Genomic DNA, 7,363 nt, shown 5'->3' on the forward strand with positions numbered 1-7,363 from the left:
GTAGTTCCAAACCCAGGTTTCCATGGCAGTGGGCTTCTGTCTCACCGCTTCCTGTCGTGGCTACCCTAGGGTCTGGGGAGGCAGGCAATGATGCTGGGACAGCCCCCGTCTCTCCTGCTGCCAGGGAGACGTGTGTTATTACTATAGTCAAGAACAGTAACCCAAGTTCTCTAGCCTGTGGATACAAATGGGGCCACATTAACAGTAATAAATCACAATTGCATTGGCTAATACCCTCTCCTGGCAGCTAATCTCGGTGAGCATTTGGAGACTACACGGGGGCTATGTCAGGTGTGTTTACCTGTCTCCAGGCTCTTGGGGTTGATGTTTCCTGCCTGCAAAGTCACTCAAAGGTGGGCATCTCCTTCCTCTCTGTTACTGCTGCCATGTGTACTAGGGGCGACAGCAGAACCGGGCTCCCAGCAGTCTTCACGGAGCTAAGCAGGCTGTTTAGGGTGCAGAGAGAGACGGTGTCCTGCCCTACACCCAGCCCTCCCCAGCCCCCCCGCTCTGAGCCTCACTCTGTTATCTAGGTACTGGAGGAACATTGCTTGGGCACTTGCACCTCGTAGAGCCCCTTAGGACAAGAGTGTCCCCAACCTCTGTAAACCAGCTCTCTCCACAGGGCTCAGATGAGATTCCAGGGAAGCCAACTTCTCAAAAATAGATGCCAGTAGGCTGCCTGACCCACCAGGTCACCGGACCTTTCCAGACATGCCTGATTCCCAGCTGAGAACACCAATTAGGCTCAAACCTGAATCCCTGCTACATCACTCAATGTACACAGCACACCGCAGTGCTTTCTCCTGAACTGACTCTGTGAGGTGTGTGTGTGGGGGGCAGATATTGTTATGGTTCCCATTTTTCATAGGAAGAAATTAATTCTTAGCGGGGATAAGCAAGGAGCCTGAAGCGAAATAATAATTAAGATTCGGATTGAACATCTGAATGGAGGTCTTTGAACAGCAAATCTGGAACTCTCCTTGGAGTCACTTCTTAACGGCAGGTCACTAAGCTTGGCCTGGATGCTCTAGGCAGTTAGATGCGTTTTCCTGTCTGTGCTCACAGCATGTTGGTCCGTTGTCACATTTATCGCATTTTATGGCACTGCTTTAAATGTCATTCTTCCCCACTAAATGCCTCTCACACCAGCAGAGTGCCTGGCACGGAGAAGGCACTTGATAAACATTTATTGGTGGAATGAATATGACTCTCTTAATGTTTCTCAAGTGGAGGTGCACCCTCCCACCCCAGAGAGTGTTTGGAAGTAGGAGGGCATTTGTGGTTGTCACAATACTGGGTGGTGATGCTCCTGGCCTTTAGTGAGCAGAGCCAGGAATATGGAATGTCTTACAATCTGTCAGAAAGTTCTGGAAGGGCTCTACCCCACATGCCAATCTCTCCTCCGTTGAGAGTAATTGCAAGGTAGCTGAGATGCAAAGAAGTTCCTTTTTTTAAAATTTTAATGTTTATTTATTTTTGAGAGAGATAAAGAGAGAGAGAGAGAGAGAGCGCACGCGCACAAGTGGGGGAGGGGCAGACAGAGAGGGAGACACAGAATCCAAAGCAGAACAGAGCCCGACAAGGGGCTCGAACTCACGAACTGCGAGATCATGACCAGAGCCCAAGTCAGACGCTTAACCTACTGAGCCCCCCAGGCGCCCCATGGAAGCTTCGAGCTTAGCCTAGGAACACCTTGGTTACCTGTGACCCTGCTATTCGAGCTTTGGAGCTGAAATGGGGGCTATGCTATATATCCAGCTCATGCTATGATTTAATGAGATGATATATGCAAAGTGCCTAAAGAGTCCTGGGCCGGAAGCAGGCAGACAAGTGGTTTGGCTCCTATCCAGCCGTCTTTGGGTAACAAGAATGCTTACTTGTCAATGGATCAGTCTGGTCTGTGGTGTAACTCAACAGAAAGGGATTTTGCACACAGGCGTGTCCCAAATCTGCCCTTGTGAAATGCAGAAAGTATTATGGGAGGCACAGTGCCGGATTGTGATGGGGACCCAGCAACATGAATATGTAAAGTTTCAAAAGATCAGTGCCTGGCACTCCACGGTCTCTCGATAAACAGTTCACACAATGAAAGGACAGCAGAGATCCAAGAAAAGCAGCATTCTCACTGAGGCATTAAGGCAGCTGATCAAATGATACTCTCTCTTCTCAACAAAATCAAGCGAGATTTCTTCAGCAAATTTCCCCTCATACTCTAGTTGCTGCAAATTAAACAGATTTCCCGGAGAGGACACACTTCTGGCCCTCACTCTGCGTTCCCACCGCTGCTGGGTAAGGGACGCTCGGGGCAAAAACATATATGATTCACCTGCTTTCCTCAGTCCCTTCGTACCCTTCCAATTCCCACTGGCGAGTGTGCTTACTTTCCACCTGTTTCTTATTAGCGAACATATGCCAGAGCAACATTAAAAAAAAAGTTGATAAAAATAGAAACGTCATAATCCTCACCTATCCCGACTTTTTAAAAATTGCCTGCCAGTGCCTTTCTGTAAGAATGTTTTTGTAGAGGTGCTATCATGATGCACATAGTATTTTGATATTTTGATTTCTACCACATCCAATTTGTATTGTATATTTTCCACATTTATATGTAGGCTGCATAATTACGATGCCTGATGGCAGCAAAGTTTCTCATTGCTCTCATACGCCGCCCCATCTTGTGGGATACGGGGGTTGTCCTCGCAAGGTAGTGCTGCAGTAAACACTTTCCTATTTAGTCGTGCTAAGATGTTTCACAGAATTAATTCCTAGTACTTTAGATACAGAATCAAAAACAGTGTGAACATTATAATCCTTGCTCTGCATTTTCTTATTACTTTCCATAAAGGCTGTACCAATTTACAACGCCTTTAGAAGTATTTAAGGATCTAATTTTGCTACAGCCTTGGACTGGATCATTTTTTTTAAAGTTTACTTATTTATTTTGAGAGAGAGAGAGAGAGAGAGAGAGAGAGAGAGAGAGAGAGAAAGCACAAGCCGGGGATGGGCAGAGAGAGAGAGGGAGAATCCCAAGCAGACTCTACACTGTCACTGCACAGCACGACTTGGGGCTCGATCTCATGAACCATGAGATCTTAACCTAAGCCGAAACCAAGAGTTGGATGCTGAACCGACTGAGCCACCTAGGTGCCCCTCATTTTTTTTTTTTTTAATTTAGCAGGTATATAATGATAGAAATGAAAGTTAATTTGTGTTTATTTATTATCAGCACGATTATTTTCCGTATGTTTTTTTTTTCTGTTTTATTTTTTTGTGCATATTCACATAATCAATCTCCCCAAGCACAGCCAAGTGAAAAAACGAGCATGAGGTTAGTTGCGGGAACTCTAACAGCATAGGTTTCTTTTCTTTTTTTTTTTTTAATTTTTTTTTTTTTTTAGCATTTTATTTATTTTTGAGACAGAGAGAGAGAGAGCATGAACAGGGGAGGGTCAGAGAAAGAGGGAGACACAGAATCTGAAACAGGCTCCAGGCTCTGAGCTGTCAGCACAGAGCCCGACGCGGGGCTCGAACCCATGGACTGCAAGATCATGACCTGAGCCGAAGTCGGATGCTCAACTGACTGAGCCACCCAGGCGTCCCTAACAGCATAGGTTTCTAATGTAACTTCTTTCTGTCCAGCACACTTCTTTCTCTTTAAAGAGGGTTATCTGATCTTACCTTCATCTAGCTCTAAATTTAAATTTTTTAATGTTTATTTATTTTTGAGAGAGAGAGACAGAGCGTGAGCAGGAAAGGGACAGAGAAAGAGGGAGACACAGAATCCAAAGCAGGCTCCAGGCTCCAAGCTGTCAGCACAGAGCCCAACGTGGGGCTTGAACCCAGGAACCATGAGATTCTGACCTGAGCCGAAGTGGGATGCATAACCAACTGATCCACCCTGGTGCCCCTGTCTAGCTCTAAATTTAAATGGTTCTAAGTACTCCCCGTGAAGCATATGAAACTCTACGATGTATAGCATCATACAGTATTAGATCTGTAATTAGCACAGGTAAATATCTGGAATTTAACATGGGGGTGTCTAGAAATCCCAATGGATTCTAGGGATCTCCATGATTTCTGAGCAACAGGTGAGGATAAATAGGGAAAATTCTTCATTCATTCATTTACTCATTTCTTCAATGGATATGTAGAGAGGGCCTAGAATATACCGGACTCCATAATAGATGCTTGGCCTATAAAAATGAAGAAGATATAGTCCTCAGGGTCCTATAGTCAAGTGGAAGAGAGCGATGAGCAGAGTAACTATATGGTAAAGGCTACAGTGGGCAGAATGGGAAGAGGGCTCATATTTATTTATTTATTTATTTATTTATTTTTAAGTATGCTCTAGGCCCAGTGTGGGGCTTGAACTCATGACCATGAGATTAAGAGTCATGTGCTCCACCAACCGAGCTGGCCAGGTGCCCCATGGAGTGCATATTTTGGAAGGCTTCGGAGAGGAGGACACATTTGAGCCCAGACTTGAAAGATGAGTAAGATTTTGCCAAAAGGAGAATGGAGGAGTAGAGGGAGAGAGGAAATGCTAGGCATGGAGGGAACAGCATGCAACGGGCATGGAACTCAGAAACAACAGCTTAACAATGGTGAGAAGTTCAGCTTCTGGAACGGACGGTGTGTTGGGCAGAAACAGAGATGGACAGATAAACTGGGGTTGGATTTTATGCCAAGCCAAGGAGTCTGTTCTTTACCTTCTGGGAAGCTTGGGTCCAGAAGGGAGTCAGGGGAAGTTTACAAACAAGGGGGGTGACCTAACCGGAGTTATTCTTTTTTTTCCTTTTCTTTCTTTCTTTTTTTTTTTTTTAACTGTTTATTTATTATTTTTGAGAGAGAGAGCAAGCAAGCACACTTGCTTGCAAGTGAGGGAAGGGCAGGGAGAGAGGCACAGAGGATCTCAAGTGGGTTCCCTGCTGACAGCAGAGAGTCTGACGTGGGGCTCGAACTCGAACCATGAGATCGTGACCTGAGCCAAAGTTTGACACTTAACGGACTGAACCACCCAGGCATCCCAGCCGGAGTTACTCTTTGAAAAAAATGTTTTAAGATTCTTTCTACAAAGTTCCCACGTACTATTACTCAGCTCAAAGCTAGAGCCGACAGTGTGAACTTAGGGGTTCTGTGTTTGAGGCCTTAACCATTTTGCATTTGCCCCATTGTCGAGCTCTCCCTCTATTTGCCTCTGACTATCTGGTGTCTGAAAAGGTGGGAAACCTAGAAGATACTTATTTTGAAACAGTGTGTTAGATTCATTTTCAAATAATATGCACAGTGTTTCCCTCCAAACTCCAACATCTTTTCAGGGACCTTTTCGCGGATCTTGTCGTGGAGGGAAAGAACACATGTTGGAACTGTGGACGTCTCCTATGGCTTCTGCTCAGACACAGCACACATGGCTCCCACTCATATTTTATCAGTCAAGGCAAGTCACACGTATGCTTCCAAGTTCACTATGCTTCCTCCTGAGGGAAGGTACTGGAAGTCACATGGACAAGCAGCCTGAACAGAGAGAGACTATGTGTTTATGTAATATGTACAATGGTGTCTGTATCTAGATATAGAGCTCAATGATGAAGAAAGGTCTTAACTAGGTTTTGAGCACTGAAATCAGGGTGAGCCATTGTCCACTTCCTCTTGGCTCTGTTCCCTCAGCTTGCTAGCCCTGCTCTGTATTTCAGGGTTCTGATCCTTGCAAAATATGTTTCTGAGGCTTCCTTGAGTTTGTGTAGGTTTGTTCAAGGGTAGGTTCTGGCAGGAGACTGGAGGACGTGAGGAGGGGAGAAGCCAGGATATTTGCCTCCACCTGTCTCTGGGCTTCTGGTAGCATCTTTGGGCACGGCTGTGCCCCGTAGCTCCAGCAACCTCCCCAGTGGTCCTAGCTGCCTGTGAGTGGTGTCCACCTGCCAGCTCCCCTCCTTGTCCAGCCCCAGGGATAAGAGTGGTTTCTTATAGTTCCTAATTTCTAGATGCCTCATCTGTTTGCTCCCTTGACTCTTTAAATGCCTTTGTAAACAGTTCCTTATATTAAATCCCCTCCACCAAATGACCTGGTGTGGGTTCTGTTTGCCTGATCGAACCCTGCATAATTCAGACTCAATTCTGTTCTACAAATTAGTTACCCTTCTCAGACCAGTCTAGTGGCTGGAAGCTTAAGTCATCTTTACTCCCAAGGTAAATTTAATAGAGTTGGCTGTGGATACTTTAGAAAATGTGGTTAAGCTCTTTTAAACCTCATATCCCAAGACTAGGCCCCTAGCTTTTTGTTCTAGGCCCAACAGATATAGCAGTGTGACACAAATGGATATTTTAAATATTTACCAAATAAATATTTAAAAATATTTACAAGTTCTCATCTCCTTAAAAAACATAGCAGAGCAGAAACAAGGCAGGTAGGATTTATGTGAGAGCAAACAAACAAATGATTGGCCCAGGTTTTATCCCTCCAAAAAGAAGATAAACTTTGCATGTATGTGTGTGTGTGTGTGTGTGTGTGTGTGTGTGTATGATTAAGGTATATATCTTCATGTAGATATTGGCATTTACCCTGCAAATATATATACGTACATACATATGGCATATATATATTCATATATATATGATACAACTATTTTTAAATTTTTTTTAATGTTTATTTATTTTTGAGAAACAGAGAGAGACAGAGCACAAGCAGGGGAGGGGCAGAGAGAGAGAGACACAGAATCCGAAGCAGGCTCCAGGCTCTGAGCAGTGAGCACAGAGCCCAGCACGGGGCTTGAACTCACAAACCACAAGATCATGCTCTGAGCCGGTCAGATGCTCAACCGACTGAGCCACCCAGGCTCCCCATAATGCAACAGTTTTTGAAGGACTATGGTTATGAGTAGCCTTTAAGGAGTTTATTTAAAGATACTTAGAATGTAATGATCACAGCCAAAGAGGATTCATTTAAAAGCTCTCATGTTTTGTATCGAATTTCTATTGATGTCTTTGATACAGTAATGCAAACGAATTTCAAATTTGGAAGGGAGGAGACAGAGACACTGAAGAAAAAAGATTTGATGGCATCCAGACAGATTTTTTTCACCAATATGTGGTGAGTAAATGGACAAATGAGAACCCTGGAGACGTGATGCTTCCCCTGAATTAACAAGGGATTTGGCTTCAAGATCTACAAGGGAGAGGAGCACAAAGAGTTGGTTTCTAGGGAACACTTTGCTCATCCTGCCTCGGTCTGCTCCCGGTCTAAAACACCAGCCGGCTTGGCTGCTGCTGGGGGGGGGGGGGGGGGGGCGGGTGGGCACTGGTGGTGGGAGCATTGCTCAGTGTTTTGCAATGGTCCAAAGGGCCCCTGAGGAGCTTCTTTCTG

Source organism: Panthera onca, chromosome D4 (genome assembly GCF_046562875.1).
Source record: "Panthera onca isolate mPanOnc1 chromosome D4, mPanOnc1 haplotype 2, whole genome shotgun sequence".
NCBI lineage: Eukaryota > Metazoa > Chordata > Mammalia > Carnivora > Felidae > Panthera > Panthera onca.